The 27,256-nt window shown below is 52.0% G+C and overlaps 1 pseudogene; it reads right to left on the bottom strand.

Annotated features, from left to right (window-relative positions):
* Window positions 1–842: 842 nt before the first annotated feature.
* The window catches only part of LOC149367483 (uncharacterized), a 30,041-nt pseudogene continuing 3,627 nt past the window's right edge, over window positions 843–27,256 (bottom strand).

Genomic DNA, 27,256 nt, shown 5'->3' with positions numbered 1-27,256 from the left:
CTGCCTCATCCACTATACACGCGGTGCGGTGATAGTGTTTTGGTGCGAAAGCACTGCCTCACTAGCAATCCTGGAAAAGCCGGTCACTCCGAAGGCTCTCGTTACCTGCAGAAATGAAGCAAATTATTGCATCGACTGGTTTCCGAACCCGTGGCGGTGCGAAAAGATCAGCTTCGCTGGCTACTGCGCAAGAGCACTATGCTATCAGCGCAGCCGATCACCCTTCGTGTTTATTAAGGCGGAAGCCTTTAATGTCTCATCGTTGTAAGCAGCAGTTGTCGACAGAGAATGTCACGCTTTTCAGTTGGTCGAAACGGTCGTGACGTCAGAGTGCGCGAATTTCAAACGGGACCTATAGTACTTTGGCTAGTAACCATGCAACCAATTGAAGGGATCCTATAGTGATGCTTCAAGTAAGTGGGACTGAGCTTAGTTAATTGCATAATTACCCAATTAGCCTAATTAACTTTTCTAGCCAGGCAATATAAATAAATAAAAACGAGTAGGAAACTTGTCGAGCGCGGGAATCGAACCCCGTTCTTCAGCGTGCGAGACAAGCATGCTATCCACTCCGCCATTCAAGCTCGATGGTTTGGAATGAACAAAGGCGCGTCTAGTGAATACGGTGTCTCCGCTCACTCAAGACAAGTACTATACTACGGAGGGGAGATGTGGTGCTACCCATACCGCCCGACGCGGCAGATTTGCTATATCTGCTGCCAACAAGGACATAGATCGGACGTCTGCGCCAACCCGGAGAGCAAGGCCTGCAGGCTCTGCGGGACGCAGAACCCAATAGAAGGACATTCGTGCACAACCAAGTGCCTGGTCTGCGGAGGCGATCACGCAGCCGACACGAGAGAGTGCAAGCACCGCCTCAAGACGGCCGAAGAGCTGCGAGGAGGACCCCCACGAGGAGGGCCCTCACAGCGACAAAGCCGGAGCCGGAACCGAAAGGGAGGACGTGGACCAAGGTGGTTCAGCTCGGAGCGGACCGGGAGCCAGGGCCGGGACGAGTCGAGCCAGTCCAGGAGCCAGTCGTGGAGCCAGGGCCGGGGGCAGAGCTGGACCAGAGACGAGTCCTACCCACCCCTGGTAAAGCAAAGCGGAGGTCCGAGACAACAAAAACAACAACAGAAGAAGAGTGGAGTGAAGGTGAGCTGGAGAGCAGGCCCTCCCAAATCACTCTTTCCGCACTCGGGTCAGCAAAATCAGACAAATAATGACAAGAAACTAGCTGAGGAGAACAGGGCACTAAAAAAAGAGCTCGAACTTTGTCACGAGGAAACGCGGCAACTTAAAAAAGGAATAGATGATCTCATAAGGGAGATGCAGATCCAGAGGCAGGGTTCGCCTCCGCGGATAATGAGTCCGCCTCCGCGAACGCCGGGCCCGCCCTTGGAGCAGCATACACAACAACCACAGAGCTTAGAAAGCAAATTAGAGAGCTTTATGAGTATGATGCAAAATCAAATGACGCAACTGCAAACGCAGATGCAAAACCAAATGACACACATACAGCAGAAAGTAGCGCTGCAAGATCAGAACTTCCGAACATACGTCAAAAGCCAAAACTCAGAAAAAACCACAAATGACGCCAGAGACAGGCTTTTTAATGAAAGAAGATTCGGAGCAGAAAACCAAAGTGGAAAAAGTAGTGACGCAATATGGCAGGACAGAACCAACTAGACATATGGCAGTGGAACTGCAGGGGATACCGGCGCAAGCAGGGACTCCTCCAGCAGTTCATTAACACTAGACACGCAACACCAGACATCATCATGTTACAGGAGACTAACATAACACCCACCCTGAGGGGCTATACATGCCAGGAAAGCGGACGCACCGCCACCCTCATCAGCGACAAGCTGGTCACCATAGCACCAAGGAGATTGAGGGCACACAGATAGAACATGTAATAACAGAGATTATACCTAAAAAGAAACACAAGGCCAAAAGCACTTTCATAGTTAACCATTACAGCCCCCCCCCCCAGACAAAGGGATGGCGATTTTAGCAAGCTTTTTTCGGAGGCAAATAAGCTAGCCAAGACGAACACCTTAATAATCGCGGGTGACTTTAACGCAAGGAGCTCGAGCTGGGGATACCAAAAAACTGAGAAAAAGGGGCAGCAGATATGCGTAGCGGCGGAAAACATAGACTGCGACCTCCTAACGGATGAAAACCAACCAACTAGGCGAGGTGACAGTGTGAGTCCAGATACTTGCCCTGACCTCACCTTTATTAAGGGAGCAAAGCAGGCCGAGTGGGAAAATCTGCTGGAAGACCTTGGCAGTGACCACTACATTCTAAGAACGGCAATCGAAGCAGACAACGTAAAGAAGAAGATCGGAACGGCCCACCTTACCAACTGGGACGCCTTCCGCAAGCACAGCGAACGGCTAAAAGGGGAAATCACTTCCATAGAGGAGTGGAGCCAACAGCTGAAACAAATACAAAAACTCTATACAAAGGAAATAGATAGAACAGAACAAGCACCGGAGGCGGACAGGCGGCTACTCGGGCTATGGGAGGCAAGACGCGGGCTCACCAAACGCTGGAAAAAACAAAAGCTAAAAAGAAAACTAAAAAAAAAGATTGCGGAAATCACGATGAAGGCAGAGGAGTATGCGACGCAACTGGCCAGGCAGGGATGGCAGCAGTTCAGCAGCTCACTGAACGGCACGCTCAGCACGGCCAAGACGTGGCGCATACTCAAGGCCCTCATGGACCCAACCAAGACAAAAGCAGAAAGTGGCAAGGCAATTCAGAAATTGGCCTACCAGTACGAAGGATCGGACGAAGAACTGCTAGAAGCAGTCCGCATCAAATGCTACGGCAAGGACAACCCCCAGGGCTACAACGGAGAGTACCAAGGAGCAGAAAATCCCGCAATGGACTAGCCGATCACAAGAAAGGAAGTCCAGGCGACGATAAGCGCGACAACAAGAAATACAGCAGCCGGCGCAGACAAATTCAAGAACGCCTTGATCCGCAACCTCAGCGACGAGGCGATCGACCAGCTCACGGCGCACCTCAACACGCTGTGGGCAGAGGGAGTGGTGCCGAAGGAGTGGAAGCACGCTGTCGTGGTTATGATACCCAAACCCGGCAAGAAGCTTCAGATTGAGAACCTGAGACCCATTTCCCTCACGTCGTGCCTTGGCAAATTGTACGAAAGAATCGTCACCAGGCGAATTCAACAATACCTGGAGGACGAAGAACAGTACCCGTACAGCATGTTCGGCTTCCGGGCGAACCTGTCGACGCAAGACGTCCTGCTGCAGATCAAGCAAGAGATCATAGACACGGCACCTAGAACTGGCGAAAACATTATCATGGCCCTGGACATCAAAGGGGCCTTCGACAATGTTAGCCACGAGGCCATTATAGAAGGCCTAAACAACGCCAACTGCGGAAGAAGAACCCACGACTACGTAAGATCCTTCCTGTCAGAACGCACAGCGACAGTGGGATTGGGAGACCTGCGAAGCGACACCTTTACCACCCCACGTAAGGGCACGCCGCAAGGATCCGTAATCTCACCAGTGCTTTTCAACCTTGCAATGATCGGACTGGCCAGAAGACTCAGCAAGATCGTTGGCATCCAGCACGCGATGTACGCCGGCGACATTACGGTCTGGATGAATGGAGGCTCGCTAGGACAAAAGCAAGAGAGACTGCAAGAAGCAGCAACGTGTGTAGAAGAGTACGTGAGGGAAAGGGGCCTAGCCTGCTCCACGGTAAAGTCGGAACTTCTTAGGGTAGGGTCCAACCCTACCAAGGAGGAACTGACAGTAAAGTTAGAAGGCCAAAATATACCAGAAAGGGACATGATACGCATCCTGGGCATGTGGATCCAAGGAAGCAGGAGATGTACCTACACAATTAGCCTACTCAAGAAGTCAACAGAACAAATAAGCCGCATGATAAAGAGGGTATCACAGAACAGAAGCGGGATGAAAGAAAGCGAGACGATCAAGCTCGTCAGAAGCCTGATTGTCAGCAGAGTCACGTACTCGTTGCCATACCACCGCATGACCAAGAAAGACAAAGAACAAACGGAGGCGCTGCTAAGAATGGCGTGAAAGACGGCACTCCACCTGCCAAGAAACACATCAAATGAAAAGCTGCTACAAGTGGGCCTAAACAACACATTCGAAGAACTAACGGAAGCCCAGCTAAGTGCGCAAATAGCCAGGCTCCAGCAGACAGCCACCGGCCGCAAGCTCCTAAAGAGATTAGGGCACAACGTAGAAGGGATCGTAGATAGAACAGCTAGCATTCCAGACGAGGTCCGCCAGGCACTGGACATCAGCCCTCTGCCGAGAAACATGGATCCCAACCTCCATGCCGCTAGAAGGCAGGCCAGGGCAGACTATGTGAAGCGGAACCTAGCCACAATGGAAAACACAGTATACACAGACGCGGCCCTCTATCCATGGGACCACAGGACCAGAAAGTTCCGAGTCGCGGCAGCAGTAGTAGACCACATGGGGGAACCAGTTAGCAGCGCGACATTAAGAAACTGTACGGTAACGGAGGGGTAGGAAGCTGCCGTAGCTCTAACGGCGGCCGAAGGTTACCGTAGGAACAAGTCTTTGATAATCCTAACAGACTCCAAAGCAGCATGCAGGAACTACATACAGGGCAAAATAAGCAAGGAAGCGCTGAGCATCCTCCTCGAAGCAAAGCTTCCAAATAAGACCTTACGACACAGGATTTTCTGGATACCGGCACACACCGGGATAGAGGGTAACTCGAGGGTAGACAGCCTAGTTCGCGAGATCACGAGCCGAGCAGGGCAGTCAGAAACCCTGGAGGACCCCATGACGGTGGAACCAACGTATGCAGAAATATTAAACTACCACAGAGGGCGGAGATTCAAATACCCACCACCCCACACATCATTAACACAGCACCAAGCGGTCTGCTGGCGGAGACTGCAAGCAGGGACTTCCCACAATTTATACATACTACATAAGATGTTCCCTACACAATACAGGAACACATGTCCGTGGTGCGGAGCAACCCCCACGCTATATCACATCACATGGGAATGCGAATGTAACAGAGCATTTCACAAGCTAAATGACCCGAATGCGGAACAATGGGAGGGCCTGCTGACCAGCAGCGAGCTCACGGCCCAAAGGGCACTGGTGCAGCACGCCTGCGAAGCAGCAACACTCAGCGGTGCCCTGGAATAGGGGCGCCGACCTTGTGAAGAGGCCGAAGACATGACGACATCGGCCCACCGCTAAAACCTGATTTTTGGAGCAATAAATGTTTTTCACTCACTCACTCCGCTCACTCTCATCCTCCTCCCTTCCCTTCCGGCGAGGGGTAGGTGTGCACCGAGATATGAGAGACAGATACATTTCCTGTCCTCAAAAACCAATTTACCGACGACTGAGGCGTAGAACCGATTGGGCGATGGCGTTCTGTGGACTCCCTGGCAGCGTTGCAAGACGCTGTTGCGTTCCACTCTTAGAGGCGAAGCTTAACATATTAACCATACTTTAGGTAAAAAAAGTGCGCCCTGAATTTTGACGGGTGTCCACCGACATATGTGAGACAGTTACTGCGTGATTTCCTTTCCTCAAATACAATTTTAAGGCGGAAGCCTTTAATGCCTCATCGTTGTAAGCAGGAGCTGTCGGCAGAAGTGTCACGCTTTTCAGTTGGTCGAAACGGTCGTGACGTCCCAGTGCGCGAATTTCAAACGGGGCCAATTGTACTTTGGCTCTTAACCATGCAACCAATTAAAGGGATCGTATAGTGATGTTCCAAGTTTGACTGAGTTTAGTTTATTGCTTACTTAACAAATTAGTCGAATTAACCTTTCTAGTCCGAGCAGATAAATAAATAAAACCGAGTAAGAAATTGGCCGAGCTTGGGAATCGAACCCCGGTCTCTGTAGTGCGAGTCGAGCACGCTACCACTCCGCCATGCCAGCTCGATGATTTGCAATGAACAAAGGTGTGTCTTGTGAATACGGTGTATTCGTTCACTCCCATCTCCTTCCCTTCCCGTTACGGCGAGGTTTAGGTGTCCACTGAGGTATGAGAGACAGATACATTTCCTTTCCTCAAAAACCAATTTACCGACGAGCAAGGCGCATTTGTCCGTGTTTCAGATTGGTCCAAGTTGTCGTGACGTCACCGCGCGAGAATTTTGACGGGTGTACACCGAAATATGTGAGACAGTTACTGCACAACTTCCTTTCCTCAAATACAATTTTCGACTAGTGTCTACTGAGATATGTGAGACAGTTAATGCGTAAATTCCTTTCCTCACATACAATCTTCATATTCTTCATTACGACCCCTCTTTCTTCTTTCACTCACACTTCATCCCTTCCTGTACGGTGTGGCTCAGGTGTCCACCGAGATGACAGAGAATTACAGCCCCAGTTCCTTTCCTCAAAAAGCGTTGCGTTCAAAGGGCAACGCATCGCGCCGAACGGGTGGTGGCGTTCCTTGGACTCCGTGGCAGCGCTACAACACGCTGTCGCGTTCCACTCCTCAAGGCGAACATTAAGCGTCATTAATTGGCAGTTAATTAGTGCACCAACAAAATGTGCAGTGAACAATCGCGTAGCAGAATGCAGCACTCAGGCTTTCGCCTTTCACCATTTTAGCCGCTAAAGTTCCTCGTAATTTTTTATTTATATGGTTTGTAATGTCCTGAAAACAGCAGGTTATGTGGAGACTACAGACGGTGGCCGTTCCCAAACTAAACTACATAAACAGATTAATAATGAAACCAATGCCTTCTGCAATTTTTGTGGCGGGAAAGGTAACTTCGACCACATCCTCTGGGCTTACGAAGTCTATGTCTCTCTATGAACCCTTGCCTGATGCCTCTAAAGAATTTTCCCTCTGATCCCTCTAAAGAATATGCTGTCCCAGGCCGTCGAATGGGCCGGCGTCTCCAAAGGCCGGCGGTAAATTGGTAAATTGGTTTTTGTGGGAAGGAAATGGCGCAGTATCTGTCTCGCATATCTCGGCGGACACCTGAACCGCGCCGGGGAACGCGGCAGCGTATCGTGTCTGTCAGAAGTCTGGCGCTTCGGCTCCGTCATTTTTTGACAGGAGCCACGACTCAAGTCGTCGGACCTCATCAATTTTGCTAACTTTGGATTCGGCAAGCTGATTGGCATCCGTGGACACCAATTTCATTCAGGTGGGCCCAGTTTTTCAAATTTTAAAGCGGGTTTTCCTTCCCGCCTCTGGCGCCGACGCTAAGCCTCACGGCTGCGCCGGCGTTCGGCTGCGAGGGAGCTCCTGCTTTCTGCAAGATGACGGAAACGCCCGTTCAACGCGGTTATGACCCGGACGCCATGTCTTGGTCGACCGTTCCCGTCACTGTGGAACCCAAATCGGCACCCGCGGACCCGATCCGCAATGAATCTCTCCTACGTCTACTTGAGCGTCGCTCCAGACGACAGGCCAAAATAGCGGCGGACGCCTCGGCAACCGCCGAAAATGCTACCCGCCAAGCTGCCGCCTCGCAAGCGGCGAAGGACTGCGGCCGTAAGGGCCGCAACCCAGTGACCAAGTGGAGGCCCAAGCCTTTACCAAAGTTTCAAAACGACGACTTTGTCACCGTGATCAAGCCCCAGAAATCGTTGGCCATCCGGGACGCCTTTCAACACGGCGAGCTCGGTGCCGCGTTCGGCACTTTCCTCGGGGCGCCTCAGGCAGCCGAGTTGAGCCTCCTTTTAAGCAAGGAACAAAATTTGATGCTCGCCAGCACCCGGAACGCTCACGTCGCAGACCGTCTGCTAGGCGACTTTTCTATCAAATCGACCAAAGGAGATGTGCCTCTGGCCGGCCATCTCAAAGAACACGAAGCGGACGTCTGCTATGGGGTCATTACGGTGGCCAACCAAGAGACGTCTGAGTCTCTCCAACCTTTCGTGCAGTGGAGGAGCGGCACTTTACTCGATATCCGCAAATTCGGCTCCTCCTCAAACAAGGCTCGGCTCACTTTTGCCGGCACGGTGAGGCCTCGATACGTACACTACAACTCTGAGATTGTCACAGCTGTGACAATCTAGTGCACCAATATTTGCGCACTATTCCGGCCTGCAGTTTGTGTGGAACTGTCGGCCATCGGGCGGACTCTTGTCCCAACCCAACACAAGACAAGTGTGGCCTGTGTGGACAGCAGGCACCCATACAAGAGGGGGTGCGGGCCCCTCACCAGTGTATGCCAAAATGTGCGGTTTGTGGTGGTGGCCATGCCACCAACTCGCGGGACTGCAGTGCTAAATATCGGCATACCAAGCCAGCCGCCCCTAAGGGCGGGAAATCCAGCGGGACGGGCAGGCAGCCGCGTCACCCAAGCAGCGATGCTTCAAAACGACAGACACCTACTAGCGGGAAGGACGTCAAGAGCTGTCCAGTGCAACCACCGCCCCCACACGCCGGCCAGGAGAAGCAAGCCCGCTCCCAAGGCAACAATGGCGCGCCGGTTCCTGGGCCAACGCCGTCAGAAATGGCAAACAGGTGAGCGGTTCAGGCAGGGTTGCCTCCTCCTCCCACCCCCACTCCCCTCCCTCTCGCTCGGCGGCTGACGCTGAGCTCCACAACCTTGTAGCGTCTCTCCGGGCACAAAACGAGATGCTACTTGCAAAAATTGAAGCCTTAGAGGCTAAAACAACTCCCCCTCCCCCTAGTCCATCCGATACGGACGCTATAGAGAGCGAGACGGCGGCGACGCCGACTATGGAACCTTCCCTTGCCGAACTCGAAGCCCGTCTTAATGCCAAATTTGACACCCTGTTGGAAACTGCGATGGAACGCCTCATCGCTAGAGTCATGGAGGCCATCCCCTCTATGATCGCTCAACACGTCGCGACTAACACCCGCCTTTCTCGCAGAACCGGTCCTCTTAAGTACGTATCTGCTCGGCCCTCCAGATTGTCCCACCGAGGAAATGACCTTGACGATGACGAAGACAGCTGCCCCCTTCCAGTTGCTGAGCTTCAGCCCCTGGTATCTGGCTCGGGGGCAACCTCACTTCCACCTCTCACCTCTAAATCTGAGCATGGCGGGACACCACCGGTGTAGGCGCTCCTCTCTTTCAAATCGGCTTCCCCCATTAAGATTACTCAATGGAACTGTCGGGGGCTCCGGTCCCGTTCCGAGCGGGCCGACCTCCGACTTTTCCTTTCAACCTTTCAGCATTTGCCTGCCGTAGTTGCCCTCCAAGAGCCAGGGAAAGGCGCCGTACTAACAAATTATATGACGTTCCAGCAGGACCCCTCGTCTTGTCTATTAGGCCATAGAAATTAAACAGCTAGCCAGGTCGACTTAGACATGCAACTTGAATACTCCCATGTCATGGTGACCCTCCTCCCACTCCGCAAACAGGACCCACCGCTACACATACTCAATGTATACTGCAATCCGAAATTGCCGAATGTATCATTTGCGGACCTCTTTAGCCGCGCACTGAGAGTTGCGGGTCGAGACCCCCTCCTGATTGTGGGCGATTTCAACGCTCCCGCTCGGATGTGGGGTTACTGCCGTGAAGAGAAGCGGGGACGCGAGTTGGCGGAGCTTGCGTCAACGCTGGGCCTCACTCTTCACACTGACCCCATCCATCCAACTCGTATAGGCAACTCCGTGACAAGGGATACGTGTCCGGACTTGACCTTCACCCACAACATTCGGTATGCAGACTGGGTCAACACCGAGGAAACCCTCGGCAGCGACCACTGCCTCCTGAATACTACGATTAGGACCCATTCTTTCGCGCGACCAACAACACTAGCCCGCCTCCCAGATTGGACCAAGTTCAGGCAGAATTATAATGTCACACCCACACATGAGCAGGGCTACCAGTCTTGGTCACAACAATTGGTCTCTGGCCTTCGCTTCTCCGAAACTCAAATTCAGCTTTCAGAGGCGGTCTCGGATGTGGACAACCACCTGCTCCATCTCTTGGAGGCCCGGCATTGCCTCGTCCGTTGGTGGCGCCGGCAAAAGCACAACCGGAAACTTAAAGCTCGCATCGCCGAGCTCACTCAACGAGCGGCTGAGTATGCGGCCCAACTCGCCGACTCCAACTGGGTGGCCCGATGAAATACGGCCGCGCGGCAAATGTCCAGCCGGAACACGGGGCGACTCTTTCGCGCCCTAATTGACCCAACGCAAACACGCACGGAAACTCAAAAACACCTCCAAAGAGCAATACACAGCTTTCAGGGCAACACACATCAATTGGCGCACAAGCTCCGGGACCAGTACTTGTGCACCACCCATGACTCCCGCGGGCCGGCGTACTCTTATGCAGGTTCTGAGAACGTTGAGCTGCATCAACCGTTCGAGCTCAACGACCTGAAGGCGGCCCTGGCAAAAATGAAACGCGGCACCGCTCCGCGTCGGGACAAAATTACAGTCAAATTGATAGCCAACTTCCCCGACCCAGCATACCTGTCTTTATTGAATTACATTAACTCAATCTGGCTTGGGGAAGTGCCACTACCCATCGAGTGAAAGACCGCCCTTGTTACCTTCATTCCTAAAGCTGGCAAGGCCATCAACACGGACAACCTCCGCCCCATCTCTCTGACTTCCTGTGTGGGCAAACTCATGGAGACGGTGGTACGTGACAGGTTGTCCGAGTTCATGGAATCCAAACACCTTTTCGCAGACACCATGTTCAGGTTTCGCCCACACAGATCTGCACAAGATGACCTGCTACAACTCAATCGGGCTGTCCTCGACCCCGTGGAATTGCCTCACAATGACAAGGTCGTACTCGCCTTGGATTTGAAGGGTGCATTCGACAACGTTACCCACGAGATCATTCTCACCCACCTCTCTCAAACTAACTGCGGCAGAAATGCCTTTCAATACATTCGGCAGTTTTTAACCGACAGACAATCTTACATTCGGATCCAGGATAAAGAACATGGCCCTTTTCATTTAGGAACCAGGGGTACACCCCAGGGCGCGGTGCTCTATCCCCTCTTATTCAATTTGGCTATGATGCGCCTACCGGCCCAGCTGGGCGCTGTCGCCGCTGGCGCTGTATCCTGATGACATCACCCTGTGGGCCACGCAGGGTTCCCTTGCAGACATTGAGGCTAACCTGCAGGAGGCGGCGACCATAGTGGACCGTTATGCTCGCCGCTGCGGCCTCCAATGCTCCACCCAAAAGTCTGAATTTGTGCACATACGCCCCTCACCAAAGTGGACAGCCAAAATTTCATTGTCTCTCGAGACAGGTGCAATCCCTGAAAATATCGAAGTACGGGTACTAGGGCTCTTTATAAATCAAGACAGACGGTCAGAAACAACATTGGCCGAACTCCGTCAGATGGGGGACCAGGTGGGCCGCTTGGTCAGCCGGGTTTCTAACAAGCGCTGGGGGTTACGATGTAAGGACACCTTGCGGCTGGCGCATGCATTTGTAACCAGTAGAATTCTATATTCGACTCCATACCTCCATCTGCGGAAGCAAGACGAGGATTCACTCGAAGTCATACTCTGCAAAATTATTAAGCGGGCTCTAGGCCTCCCCGTGACCACCTCCAACAAGCGCCTCCTGGGGCTCCGCATGGTGAACACATTTCGGGAGCTCCGGGAAGCCCACTTGACTAACCAATACCCACGTTTCTCGAAGACATCGTCGGGTCGCCGCCTCCTTGCCCGACTACACATTCAACACACCACTCTCATGGAAGGGCGCGTACGTATTCTATCCCAGTGGAGATGCGCCCTCCACGTGCGCCCTCTTCCCGCGAACATGAACCGTGAAGACCATAATGGCCGGCGCCTGGCGCGGGCGGAAGCCCTGGCCCGCCATTATGGATCGAAACCCGGCGTATTCTACGTGGATGCCTCAGGCCCCCACCATGGGGGATGGTACACACCCGCAGTCGTCCACCAATGCAAAACAGTGAACGGCCTTACTTTACGAGCTCGTGACATAACACACGCGGAGTAGGTCGCCATTGCGTTGGCTGCCTCTGATTCCAATTCAAAAACAATTATTTCCGACTCGCGAGGGGCATGTCGGAACGTCGAGCAGGGCTGGGTACCTTATCTAGCCTACCGCATTCTTCAAAACAGCGTCTACACCGGTGATCCCGCGCACCGGCGTATTGTTTGGGCTCCCGCTCACATGGGCCTTGAGGGAAATGAGGCAGCTGACGCCGCCGTCCGCGCGCTCTCTCACCGGAGATTCCCCTCCGACCCTGACGATCAGGAACTCGATTTTATTCCAGCTTACACCGTCAAAGACATCGTTTTACTCTATCAATCTGGCTATGGTCTTTATCCCCGCCCGTGTAAAGGTCTGTCAAAGGCGGAGGAGCGGCTTCTGTTCCGCCTGTATACTAATACTTTGCTGTGCCCGGCAGCTCTGAAACACTTCGACCCTTCTTTCTCGGGCAGCTGTCCGCACTGTGCGCAGAAGTCTTCGGACATCTACCACATGGTGTGGGCCTGCCCCTCCAACCCTGCTATCCCGACTCACCCCAACCCGACCCGGGAGGACTGGGAGGCGACCCTGCTCGGCTGCTCTGACCTGCAGGCCCAACGGGCCTTGGTCGCGCGAGCCTGGGCGGCGGCCGATGCCACTGGGGTCCCGATCTAGGGACCTCCACCTAGTATTTGTAATGGCTGGCCCCCTCTGGGTCAGCTCATGCATAACCTCCTGTATTATACCTGTACATAAATGTTTTCCACCACCACCACCACCGTGCCGTAAGGGAAGGGAGAAAGGCAGGAGTGAAAGAAGGAAGAGAGAAAGAGGTACCGTAGTGGAGGTTTCCGGATTAATTTCGACCACCTGGGGATCTTTAACGTGCACTGACGTCACGCAGAACGCGGCCGACTCTTGCTTTCCGCCTCCATCGAAACGCGGCCGCTGCGGTGGGGTTCGATGCCGGGTACTCCGGCTCGGTAGACGAGAGCCTTACCACGGAGCCACCGCGACGGGTCTAACCAAAGGCCGGCGATTACACGGCCTGCGGCACGCTAGCTACTTGCCTCAATCCCCGAGGCTTATGCTCAGTATTGCTTATGCTTCTTCATCTGGGCCACTGAGCAACAGACCGCTTTCTCTACGCTCCGCGAGTGCCTTCAAACACCTCCCGTTCTTGCGCACTTCGACGAAGATGCCGATACCGAGGTCCACACCGGCGCCAGTAACATCGGTCTTGGCGCTGTCCTTGTTGAAAACCAAGAGGGCCTTGATAGGGTCATCGCCTATGCTAGCCGCAGTCTCTTCCGCGCCGAGAGAAATTACTCCACGTCTGAAAAAGAATTCCTTGCGGTCGTGCGGGCCACCATGAAGTTTCGTCCTTATCTTTACGGCCGCCCATTCAAAGTCGTAAGCGATCACCACTGCCTATGCTGGCTGGCAAATTTGCGAGACCCATCTGGACGCCTGGCACGCTGGAGCTCACGGCTCCAGGAATTTGACATCACTATTGTCTACAAGTCCAGCCGCAAACACGAAGACGCCAACACACTGTCGCCTGCACCAGTTGATCCTGGCGACGCAGCACCGGATGACGACAGCGGATTTCTTGGTCCCCTCACCGCCTCCGACCTATTGACCCGGCAGAAGGCGGACGCGGACCTTCGCCCTCTCATCGACACCCTTCAAGGTAGCGACACGGCTATACCTCGCCACATATCTCGACGTCTTGGCTCCTTCTGTTTGCGGCAAGGTCTCTTGTACAAGAATAACTCGAAAGGCAACGATTGACTTTACTTTCTCGTCATTCCAGCCGATCTCCGGGCTGACATTCTTTTCGCCTGCCACGATGAGCCCACGTCTGCCCACTTGGGCTTTTTACGTACGCTTGCCAGAGTGCGGAGTCTGCACTACTGGCCTGGACTTTCTGCTGCTGTCAAACGCTACGTCAGAAGCTGCCGAGAATGCCAGCGCCGGAAGACGCCACCACTTAAGCCGGCGGGTCTTCTCAAGACCGTTACAGCCCCTCACGCTCCGTTCGACCAAATCGGCATGCACCTCCTCGGCCCTTTCCCTTTGTCGGAGGCCGGCAATAATTGGATCATAGTTGCTACCGACTATTTGACTCGCTACGCCAAGACCAAGGCAATCATTCGGGGCACAGCTTCTGAAGTCGCGGAGTTTTTCATGCACAACATCGTCTTGCGACATGGCGCACCTTCGCACGTGATTACCGACAGAGGGACGGCGTTTACAGCACAGCTAATCGACCAAATCTTCCGACTGAGCTGCACAACGCACCGCAAGACCACAGCCTACCATCCGCAGAGCAATGGCTTGACTTAACAATTGAACAGGACCTTTGGGGACATGTTGTCCATGTACGTAGATGTCCAACACAAAACTTGGGATGAGGTCCTGCCGTATGTCACCTTTGCCTACAACACAGCCCTGCAAGAAACTAAGCGCTTCACCCCGTTTCGCCTTGTGTACGGACGCGAAGTCCAGAGCATGCATGATGCCATGCTCCCGTGCCCAGAGGATGACCAACTCGCCCCAGGCGCCCAACAGTTTGCCCAACGTGCTGAAGAAGCCCGCCAGCTGGCCCGCGTGCACACCGGGCAACAGCAGAGCGCGGATGCGCGCCGTTACAACCTCCGCCACCGACAGGCTGACTACAAACTCGGTGACCAAGTCTGGGTGTGGACTCCTGTTCGTCGCCAAGGCTTGTGTGAGAAACTGCTCTGCCGCTATTTTGGCCCCTACAGAGTGGTACGGCGTGTGAGTGAGCTTAACTATGAAGTGGTTCCGAACGGTGCTGCGCAACCGCGACGCCGACAGCCCGACTCTGACATTGTGCACGTTGTGCGGCTTAAGCCGTACTATACACGGTGACGCAACCGGGCTGATGTTTTCGCTCGCTTCATTTGCGACACTTTGCTTGTTTTTTGTTTATTTTTTGTTTTACCCTTACCTCGACAGCGACAGCGCTCTTTTTTTTCTTCATAATGGGGAATAATGCCACCTAGTATTGCCAGGTGGCGCATACGAAGTAGGGCGATAACAACGAAGCAGGGCTCGCGCCGCTCACTAACTACCTCATGGCTAAGGAATTTCTTGTCTTTTCGTAAACAGTTCACAGTTGTTAACGGCCACTCATCTCCGTTTAGCGATGTTCTATCTGGTGTTCCTCAAGGAAGCGTCCTGGGCCCGTTGCTGTTCCTGATTTACATTAATGATCTGCCATCCAACATTACATCAACCATTCGCTTGTTCGCAGATGACTGCATAATTTACCGCAAAATCCGATCACCTGCAGATCATCTTGCACTTCAAAGGGACCTCGATCATGTAACCGCTTGGTGTTCATCATGGCAAATGTCACTTAACACTGAAAAATGCAAGTTAACGACATTCAGTCGCAAAAAATCTAACTCTTCGTTCAATTACATGCTCGATAAAAGCTTAGTCTCTCAGGTGTCTTCTTACAAATACCTCGGTGTCTATTTTTCATGTAACTTGTCCTGGTCCACTCATATACAGAAAATAACAGCTAAAGCATCCCGGACCTTAGGCTACCTAAAACGGGATCTTCATGGAACTCCTGCTACTACCCGTAAGCTCGCCTATCAAACATTTGTTCGTCCGCAACTCGAATAAGCGTCATCCATTTGGTCACCTCACCAGGCTTATTTCATTAACTCTCTTGAATCAGTCCAAAATCGTGCTGTGCGTTTCATCTCCAGAAACTATGACCGGCATTCAAGCGTCACAAACATTAAATTATCGCTCTCTCTTTGTACCTTGCAATCACGAAGATTAATTGCCCTAGTCTGCTTATTTCGCAAGATAGTCTATAGCACTAATCATTCGACTCTCCCTCTTGCCCAACCTCACCGCACCTCGCGCCGTTTAAACAACCATCTCAGCTTTCAACGCCTTTCAGGTAAAACCGTTGCATTCAATTCATCCGCTTTGCCGCAGGCTATTGTTCACTGGAATGGTCTTCCGGAACACATCGTCAATATTCGTGATCCAGCTTCTTTTAGGACCGAAATAACAGCCATTTTTTCCAATTACTGACGCGTCAATAACTATTGTATAATGATGTTCTTATTGTTTGATGGTGAGTACTAACAGTCAGTTGGCATTGTGTAATGATGTTCTTATTGTCTTATGGTGAGTACTAACAGTCAGTTGGCATTGTGTAATGATGTTCTTGAATGGTACGGCAAAACAGCGCTGACGGACGGGACGGAAGAAGATGAGACAAACACATGCGCTGACTAACAACCAAATGGTTTATTGCGAAAGAGGGGTGCAATATAAAGCATAGAAGGGAAAACTGCGGTGTAAACATGACAAGGCGTACATTCGGGATATCATCAATGATTAAGAAAAGCGATCTCCTGTGGGCATAGAGCTACCGATGGTTGGCTTACACATGAGTTGCCTAATGTGTGAATGTGAAAGGCCTCCGATATCAGGCGTGAGGTGTGATCTCTATGATGAAATAAAAACTGGTATGGCGCAAGAAACGGGGACACAGAAGGCACACAAAACACAGGACTGACGCCTTCTGTGTGTCTTCTGTGTCCCCGTTTCTTGCGCCATACCAGTTTTTATTTCATCATGAACCAACTCGCCCAAACTAGAGTTTTACGTGATCTCTATACTTGGCGATGATAGTGGTTTGGTCTAAAAACGCCTCACATTTGTCGCAATCTGCGAAATGAATGACCATGTTATTTCGGCGTGACTTGTTTTCTATGTCTTTCGCGTGTTCGCGTAGCCGATCATTGACGCACCGTCCGGTCTCCCCGATGTAAAATCGGCCGCATGACAGTGGAACCTTGTAGATCACACCACAGCAACAGTTGACAAATTTGTTTCTGTGTTTCTTCTGACATGCCTTCTTTCCATTTTCCTGATTCACTCTCTTGCACAGGCCTCCCAACTTGTTCCTGGCAGAGAAAAGGAGCTTCACGCCGGCTTTGTTCACAATCTTTTTCAGGTTGTGCGATACTTGATGAACATACGGAATACATGTTATGTTCTTGTTGTCCAGTTTGCGCTTCTCCTTGTGAATTCTGCATTCTTTTAATATCGACTCTGCTATGCCAGATAAGGCCTTCGTCGGGTAGCCTGCAGTGGTAAGCCTAGTAACCTGCGCGTCAAAGCTGGCTTGGGTTTTATGCGCACATGATCTAAACAGAGCGGCTTTCATGCATGTTTTCGCTATCCCGCGCTTAACTATCTTAGAGTGGGCCGACCGGAAGGGGAGCAGGCTCTCCTGGGATCGCGGGGAGTACATCCAACAGATATGGTCACACGATAGCTCAAGTTCCAGATCTAAAAACCTTAGTTTGTTGTTAGTAGGTAGCTCTGTGGTCAATTGTAGGTTGTTAAGTTCAGTACTGAACACGTCAAAAATCTGAGCAACAGTTGGTTGGGCGTCACCTTTGAGATAAAATACTAAAAAGTCATCTACAGAACGCATAACTTTAATAACGGTGCCGTCAAGCTTGGCTTGAAGTTGTCTATCGCACGAAGCTAAAAACAGATCGCTGAGAACGGGAGCGAGGCTGGATCCAATACAAACACCTTGTTTTTTGATGAAAAAACTATCGTCAACTCTAGCAAACGTGGACTGTAAATAAAAGTGGAGCATTTCTAGAAACATGCTTACATTCATACCACTAGAGTTCTGGAACTTTGTAACTCCGTGACGTCGATGCACCTGCTGATTTCTGCGATCACCGCGCTTTGCGGCAGGGAGTAGTATAAGTCCTTGACATCCACCGAAAACGCGCTAACGTCAGCAGGACACTCGTTTTGAAGGAATTTCGACACGGTCTCAGGCTTTCTGATGAGGAAAGGATCTTCGACCTCAAGGTGCGACAGGCACTTCTGCAGGAACACCGCTACCTCGCGTTGCCACGTTCCTCGTTCAGATACAATGACACGGAAGGGGCAGCTTACTTTGTGCGTCTTGGCGCTGAAGAGGACGGTAAGGCTGGATGCCTTCGACGCCTTGACAGAAGAGGCCAGTCTTGAAAGGCCAGCACGCTCACAAAGCTGTACTGCCTGCTCTTGGACTTTTGACGGCTTGACAGTTTTCACTTGTGTGAAGTTGGCAGCGAGTGCAGCTTGAGCCTTATCCTTGTAGAGGTCGTTTGCCACGACGACAAAACCACCCTCTTTGTCCGACTGCAGGAGCTTGACGCCAGCGTCTTTGAGGGCCGATACTGCAGCAGTGAGCCGGCGCGTGCTTCCTTTCTTCACCTCCGGGGCGAGGGAATCCACGCCTTCCTTGATGCATCTTCCAGCTTCATCCGTTCTTACTCTTCTGGCAGCGGTCCTAACAAGAGAGAGGAGCTGCGTTTTGTCGAGTCGCGGATGCTCGCAGTATTTTGGCCCCAGAACGAGCAGGTTATTCAGCTTCGGGGGGAGACTTGCGTTCCCCAGCACGACGACGTGTTGTTGCTGCAGTCGCTGCCAACTTCAGACAAGTGAAAACTGTCAAGCCGTCGAAAGTACAAGAGAAGGCAGTACAGCTTTGTGAGCGTGCTGGCCTTTCAAGACTGGCCTCTTCTGTCAAGGCGTCGAAGGCATCCAGCCTTACCGTCTTCTTCAGCGTCAAGACGCACAAAGTAAGCTGCCCCTTCCGTGTCATTGTATCTGAACGAGGAACGTGGCAACGCGAGGTAGCGGTGTTCCTGCAGAAGTGCCTGTCGCACCTTGAGGTCGAAGATCCTTTCCTCATCAGAAAGCCTGAGACCGTGTCGAAATTCCTTCAAAACGAGTGTCCTTCCGACGTTAGCGCGTTTTCGGTGGATGTCAAGGACTTATACTACTCCCTGCCGCAAAGCGCGGTGATCGCAGAAATCAGCAGGTGCATCGACCGTCACGGAGTTACAAAGTTCCAGAACTCTAGTGGTATGAATGTAAGCATGTTTCTAGAAATGCTCCACTTTTATTTACAGTCCACGTTTGCTAGAGTTGACGATAGTTTTTTCATCCAAAAACAAGGTGTTTGTATTGGATCCAGCCTCGCTCCCGTTCTCAGCGATCTGTTTTTAGCTTCGTGCGATAGACAACTTCAAGCCAAGCTTGACGGCACCGTTGTTAAAGTTATGCGTTATGTAGATGACTTTTTAGTATTTTATCTCAAAGGTGACGCCCAACCAACTGTTGCTCAGATTTTTGACGTGTTCAGTACTGAACTTAACAACCTACAATTGACCACAGAGCTACCTACTAACAACAAACTAAGGTTTTTAGATCTGGAACTTGAGCTATCGTGTGACCATATCTGTTGGATGTACTCCCCGCGATCCCAGGAGAGCCTGCTCCCCTTCCGGTCGGCCCACTCTAAGATAGTTAAGCGCGGGATAGCGAAAACATGCATGAAAGCCGCTCTGTTTAGATCATGTGCGCATAAAACCCAAGCCAGCTTTGACGCGCAGGTTACTAGGCTTACCGCTGCAGGCTACCCGACGAAGGCCTTATCTGGCATAGCAGAGTCGATATTAAAAGAATGCAGAATTCACAAGGAGAAGCGCAAACTGGACAACAAGAACATAACATGTATTCCGTATGTTCATCAAGTATCGCACAACCTGAAAAAGATTGTGAACAAAGCCGGCGTGAAGCTCCTTTTCTCTGCCAGGAACAAGTTGGGAGGCCTCTGCAAGAGAGTGAATCAGGAAAATGGAAAGAAGGCATGTCAGAAGAAACACAGAAACAAATTTGTCAACTGTTGCTGTGGTGTGATCTACAAGGTTCCACTGTCATGCGGCCGATTTTACATCGGGGAGACCGGACGGTGCGTCAATGATCGGCTACGCGAACACGCGAAAGACATAGAAAACAAGTCACGCCGAAATAACATGGTCATTCATTTCGCAGATTGCGACAAATGTGAGGCGTTTTTAGACCAAACCACTATCATCGCCAAGTATAGAGATCACACATCACGCCTGATATCGGAGGCCTTTCACATTCACACATTAGGCAACTCATGTGTAAGCCAACCATCGGTGGCTCTATGCCCACAGGAGATCGCTTTTCGTAATCATTGATGATATTATTACGGGGGGTTAGCCCAGCGGCAGACGGTACAGGCCACAGTCAGAAGGCACACCGAGCTAAATCACTCCAGCACAAACTGCCACGTCCTCGTCGTCGTTCACTGCCGAACGTCCCAAAACAACGTCGTCTTCTCCTAGCAACTATGCACCGTAACACTACCCCCCCCTCCTCCGCCGGGCGGAAGGAAGCACAGTCCATGGGTGTCCTAAGATGGTGGGTTTGGATGGTAGGGCTTAAGACGGGCGACGTGTACGAGCTGTGTAGAGGAGGCCGCACGAGTAGTGTGGGGTTGCAGGGGCGCGATCTCGTAGGTGACATTGCTCAGTTGCCGCAAGACGCGGTAAGGACCCACGTAACGAGGCAGCAACTTCTCACACAGGCCCACACGACGCGCAGGGAGCCAGAGGAGTACGAGGGAGTCGGGAGGGTAATGGGCGTCACGGTGATGAAGGTCGTACCGTCGTTTTTGAGCGACTTGTGAAGCGTCGAGGCGATCTCGAGCGATTTGGCGGGCGGCGTCAGCTCGGGCAATGGCGTCACCAGCGTAACTGCTGGTACAAGGGTCGTGAGGCAGGAGGCTGTCGAAGGGTAGCAACGGGTCGCGGCCAAAGAGCAGGTAGAAGGGAGAGTAGCCGGTGGTATCGTGGCGTGTGGAGTTGTAGGCGAACGTCACGAAAGGTAAGCTGACGTCCCAGTCTCGATGGTGGTCTGAGACATACATAGACAGCATGTCCGTCAGGGTGCGATTAAGACGCTCAGTAAGGCCGTTGGTCTGAGGATGGTAGGCCGTCGTGAACTTGTGGCGGGTAGAGCAGGAGCGCAGAAGGTCGTGGACCACTTTAGCCCGACCAGACCAGAACCGACCAGCCGCTTTCCCCAGCCCCGTCCCCAGCCCCGACCACACGACACGACGACCAGGACCAGACGAACTATGACCCGACGACGACCCGAATGAAGACGGCACCCCCGCCCAAGCTGTCCGGCGAGTCCTTCATTCCTGACCTTCGGCTGTGGGCGACCGACCGCTGGACCTGAAGCTCCAGGGACAACCGTTCATCGGATCATCTCGTTCATCTTGGTGGCAAGCCTTTCATCTTCTTCTATCCTTTGTGTTCATGGTCATCGCCACCTCATCTTCGAGAATTTAAGCCATCGATCGGGACGATCGCTCGGAGGACCCGGGTAGTGTTACGAAGAAGAAGAGGGCAGTGGCGCGGGACGGAGCGCTCGCGCTAGGCCCACGGCCATTAAACCATATTATCATCTGTCATCATGTCGTGCTTTTCCTTGGCTTGCCACCGCGTAACATTTAGTGTGAGGTGCTGGGGTCCCTTCATCGCCATCCTGGTCACGGAGCTTCGGCGTCCTGGGCCTGCCGTGGACGTCGGCCGTGAGTACCTGGTCAGCGCCGCACGGCGTGCCCCAGCCCGCCTGACCTGAACCGACCTCGCCGCTCACCCCAGCCCCGTCCCCCGCCCGGACCACAAGACACGACGACCCAAGACCCCACCGACCCGAGACCTCACCGACCCTAGACCCCACCGACCCGAGACCCGACCGACAAGAGACTCCACCGACCCAAGACCCAAGACCCACACGTGAATACACCGCTCCACTGCCCCTGCCGTCCGGTGCATCCACGGACCTCGGCCGTCAGCTCCTGGCACCCTCTGGCCCGGATGCTTCGTGGACCGGGACTCATTCTCTCATCTTTCTCATCGTGGCGGCCAGCACTGCACCATCTTCCACATACTGTTCGATCCTTCACTCAAGACCATCGCCATTTCTCCGTCTGTTCGTCACCGATCGGGACGATCGCTCGGAGGCCCCGGGTAGTGTGACGAAGACGAAGCTGGCAGTGGCGCGGGACGGAGCGCCCGCGCTAGGCCAGCGGCCATTAAACCATCTCATAGCCATCGTTCACCACGCCTCATTCTTCGGCTGGCCGCCGCGTTACAATATCCCGAATGTACGCCTTGTCATGTTTACACCGCAGTTTTCCCTTCTATGCTTTATATTGCACCCCTCTTTCGCAATAAACCATTTGGTTGTTAGTCAGCGCATGTGTTTGTCTCATCTTCTTCCGTCCCGTCCGTCAGCGCTGTTTTGCCGTACCATTCAACATGAACCAACCAGCCCGACTCAGCCCTCTCCTTGAACGATGTTCTTACTGTTTAATGAGTACTAACAGTCAATCAGCATTATATAATCATGTCATTCATGCTCCTGTTATTACCCCTATTTATGTAATCCCCCCTCACACAATACTCCATGCTTGGAGCCTGTGAGGCAACGTGAATAAATAAATAAATAAATAAGGAATCTGTCGCCTTTGCTGTCCCAGCTTGCCTGGCCTTCTCTGTCTTCGTGCCTGCTATTAAAGCCCCCTTCGACAGCAAGTACGCTACAATATTTATACGCCCTGCCGCGGTGGCTCAGTGGCTATGGTGCTCGGCTGCTGACCGAAAAGACGCGGGTTCGATCCCGGCCGCGGCGGCTGGAATTTCTTTGGAGGAGAAATTCTAGAGGCCCGTGTACTGTGCGATGTCAGTGCACGTTAAAGAACCCCAGGTGGTCGAAATTTCCGGAGCCCTCCACTACGGCGTCTCTCATAGCCTTAGTCGCTTTGGGACGTTAAACCTCATAAACCAAACCAAACAGAAAGCGGATAAGGCAGCGCTCCGACTACCATGCAACACGTCTACAGAAAAAAAATTACGAGGAACTTTAGCGGCTAAAATGGTGAAACGCGAAAGCCTGAGTGCTGTATTCTGCTACGCGATTGTTCACTGCACATTTTGTTGGTGCATTAATTAACTGCCAATTAATGACGCTTAATCTTCGCCTTGAGGAGTGGAACGCGACAGCGTGTTGTAGGGCTGCGACGGAGTCCAAGGAACGCCACCACCCGTTCGGCGCGATGCGGTGCCCTTTGAACGCAACGCTTTTTGAGGAAAGGAAATGGGGCTGTAATTCTCTGTCATCTCGGTGGACACCTGAGCCGCACCGTACAGGAAAGGATGAAGTGTGAGTGAAAGAAGAAAGAGGGGTCGTAATGAAGAAAATGAATATTAAGGCGAAAGCCTTTAATGTCTCATCGTTGTAAGCAGCAGCTGTCGACAGAGAATGTCACGCTTTTCAGTTGGTCGAAACGGTCGTGACGTCACAGTGCGCCAATTTCAAACGGGGCCAATTGTACTTTGGCTAGTAACCATGCAACCAATTGAAGGAACCATATAGTGATGCTCCAAGTAAGTGGCACTGAGCTTACTTAATTGCTTAATTACCCAATTAGCCTAATTAACTTCTCTAGTCAGGCCATATAAATAAATAAAACCTATTAAGAAATTGGTCGAGCTCGGGAATCGAACCCCGGTCTTCGGAGTGCGAGAAGAGCATGCTATCCACTCCGCCATGCGAGCTCGATGGTTTGGAATGAACAAAGGCACGTCTAGTGAATACGGTGTCTTCGCTCACTGCCATCCTCCTCCCTTCCCTTCCGGCGAGGTTTAGGTGTCCACCGAGATATGAGAGAGAAATACATTTCCTTTCCTCAAAAACCAATTTACGACGAGCGAGGCGTAGAACCGAATGGGCGATGCCGTTCTATGGACTCCCTGGCAGCGTTGCAAGACGCTCTCGCGTTCCACACTTAGAGGCGAAGCTTAACATCTTAACCACACATCAGTGAGCACACTTTAGGTAAAAAAAGTGCACCCCCCCCCCTCAATTTTGACGGGTGTCCACCGAGATATGTGAGACAGTTACTGCGTAATTTTCTTTCCTCAAATACAATTTTCATTTTCTTCATTACGGGCCATCTTCGTCTTTCTTCTTTCACTCCCACTTCCTCCGTTCCTCTACGGTGCGGTTCAGGTGTCCACCGAGATGACAGAGAGATTTACTGCGCCATTTCCTTTCCTCAAAAACCGTTGCGTTGAAACGGCAAGGCATCGCGCCGAACGGGTGGTGGCGTTCCGTGGACTCCCTGGCAGCGCTACAACACGCTGTCGCGTTCCACTCCTAAAGGCGAAGCTTAAGCTTAAGCTTAATTAGCAGTTAATTAGTATTCAGGCATTAATCCGTAATTAACCATTAATTAGTATCCGAGTTGGAAAGAACGTGGCAACAGCATGATGTCCAGAACAAGAAGAACGTGTGTTTATTGAAGCGTGCCGATTATATAGCCCGCTAGTGGTGGTGGTGGTGGAACTTTATTTCCAGCGGATATAGAGGAGCGACCCGAAGTCACCCCCCGCTTAAACGGCGGCCGCTATCCCTTGGGCAGCGGCGGCGTCTTCAGCCAGCTGGAGGAGCTTGATCTGTGTCCCCGGGTCGGGGCTGAGCAATAGAGCCTCCCAATGATCAGAGTCGGTAATGAAGCGACTCGCGGGTAGGGACTGCGGGCAGTTCCAGATCATATGATTTAGATCGGCTTTGGCATCACAATTTTTGCATTTGTCTGAGTAGAGTCCATCCGAATAGAAGCTACACAATTGGGGATTTGGATAGGTTTTAGTTTGAAGTTTACGCCAGGCTTTGGCCTGTTGCTTGGAAAGCGTTTTATCTGCTGGGGGAAATCTGAGTCTTGCAAGCCTGTAGTGCTGCAGGATTTCTCTGTAAGAAAACAACCTGTCCTTGCCGGAGTATAGGGCGGGTGGACTGCACGACCCAGCTCGGCGGGACAGTTCTCGAGCTAGGTTATGAGCCGCCTCATTACCAGCAAGGGAGGCATGAGCAGGCGTCCAGATTAGGCGAATGCGCCGCGTGGGCTGATAATTTAGCAGAATCCGTGCTGCTTGTGGAGAGATTCTTCCAAACGTGTAGTTACGTATTGCCAATTTTGAGTCGCTGACAATGGTTTCTGCCGAGGATCCCGCAATGGCTAGAGCAATGGCTGTTTCTTCACCAACATGTGTGTGCTGAGTGCGTATAGTGCCCCCAGTTATGAATGTACCACATTCCGTGGTAACCACAGCTACCATCTTGTCAGCCGAAGAATCTGCTGCATCAACATATACCACAGAGGTATCATTAAGGAAACGTTTGCCTAATGATTTGGCTCTCTCTGCACGACGTTCAGCGTGGAAATCGGGGTGCATGTTCCGAGGTAGTGGAGGAATGACCAGAAGCTGGCGTATATGCTTGGGAAGGTCAGTTATTGGTCCGCCTTGTCGTTCGTATGTTATGCCGAGTGTGGACAGAATGTGTCTGCCAGTTGGTGTGGCCGTTAGTCGTTCGTACTGCGAGACGGTTACCGCTTCAATAATCTCACTTAGGGTGTTATGAAGACCGAGACCTAAGACTTTCTCAGTCGCTGTGTGCATGGGTAGCCCAACTGCCTGTTTGACGCATTTTCTGATTATGGCTTCCACTTTCTCTTTTTCAGCTGACTTGAGATGTAGGTAAGGGCATATGTAAGCGATGCGGCTGATCACAAAAGCTTGTACTAAACGGAGAGTATTGCTTTCCCTCAATCCCGAGTGGCGGTTACTAATGCGGCGAATGAGTCGCATAATTTGCTGCGAGGTTCCCTGAAGCTTCTGAATTACGTCACCATTGAAGCCGTGTTCTTGTAGAATTAGGCCCAAGATTTTAATTTTGGGTACTCGAGGAATGGGGACTCCGCGAATGCTGAGTTCGATGGCCGGTGGGGGTTGCGCAAGGGATCCGATTTTGCGGAATATGAGAAATTCAGATTTGGCTGGAGAGCACCGCAACCCCCTGGGGTCTACATAGTTCCCCACGATATCGATGGCACGCTGGAGTCTCTCTTCGATTTCGGCATCACTGCCCTCGGCGGTCCACAAGGTGATATCGTCAGCGTAGAGGCTGTGGTGGAGTTGCGGGATCTGCGCTAATTGGTGTGGAAGTTTCAACATTGCAACGTTGAAGAGAAAGGGTGACAGGACCGATCCCTGCGGGGTGCCCTTGTTGCCGAGGGGGAAGTCCCGCGAGTGGAGACCTCCTACTTGAAAATGCGCCTTTCTACCTGTGAGAAAGTCGCGGATATAGTTGAAGGTGCGGGCTCCCACCCCGAGTTCATGAAGGTTCTCCAAGATCGCATCATGTCTGACATTGTCAAAGGCCTTTTCCAGGTCGAGTCCAAGAATTATTCTGGTGTCCCGCGTTTTTGCCTCAATAATGTGATGTTTGAGCTGAAGCATTACATCCTGCGTAGAAAGTTTTGGTCGAAAGCCAATCATGGTTGGGGGGTACAGCTCGTTCTCCTCCATAAACCTGTTTAGGCGGGTATGAACTACGTGCTCCATGAGCTTACCTACACAAGACGTGAGCGAAATTGGCCTGAGGTTCTCAAGGCTGAGTGCCTTCCCGGGTTTTGGAATGAGAATGATCTCTGCCGTTTTCCATATTTGTGGGATTGAGCCCTCCGACCAGCATTTCTGCATATACTCAGTTAGTGATTGTAGCGACTGTTCATCTAGGTTGCGGAGGATCTTGTTGGATACTGCATCTGGGCCAGAGGCGGATTTACAGTTTAGCCTGGCAATCTCTGCCCTAACCTCATCCACAGTAATCGGGGAGTCGAGCTGCGTGTTTTCCGTACCAGCATAATCTGGGAAGGCTTGGATAGGAGCATTGCCAATATATCTGTCTTTAAGTTCAAGGAAAAGGTCCTCTGGTGTGCCTGCGTATGCATGCACAAGCTTTTGCAGGTTCTGCCTCTGGGTGGTTTTGCTACCTGCAGGGTCAAGTAGATGACGGAGCAAGTTCCAAGTCTTAGATACTCCCATATTGCGATCCATGCGGTTGCATATGTCCTCCCAGTTTTGCTGAGTAAGCTTGACCGCATGATCCTCGATCTCCTTGTTTAGCCTAGCTATTCTTCTGCGCAGATTGCGGTTCCACCGCTGTCGTTTGAGTCGGTTCTCTAGTCCTCGCTTTGCCTCCCATAGGTGAAGAAGCCGGCTGTCCACAATCTCCAGGTGGTCAGCCTGCTCTAACGTACGGGTGGCTGCCTTCGTATCTTGGCAAAGATCCTGTGCCCAGACATCTATGTCTAGTATATCGGGGGTATCAGCTTCTCGGGCGGCCCTTTTAGCGCGGAACATGTCCCAATCGACAAGGGTGGGAGCTCGAGCGCTACGACGCTTGGGGCCAGTTGAAGCCACTATTTCCAATATGTAGTGATCGCTGCCGAAATTTTGTTCAGTGTTTATCCATGTTGGAGTGCCCGAATTTTTAGCAAAAGTCAGAT

The sequence above is a fragment of the Amblyomma mixtum genome, chromosome 1, assembly GCF_055824585.1.
Source record: "Amblyomma mixtum isolate Tamu chromosome 1, ASM5582458v1, whole genome shotgun sequence".
Classification (NCBI taxonomy): Eukaryota; Metazoa; Arthropoda; class Arachnida; order Ixodida; family Ixodidae; genus Amblyomma; species Amblyomma mixtum.
Note: the sequence above shows the minus strand (reverse complement) of the source record. Positions and strands in the feature narration are given on the sequence as shown.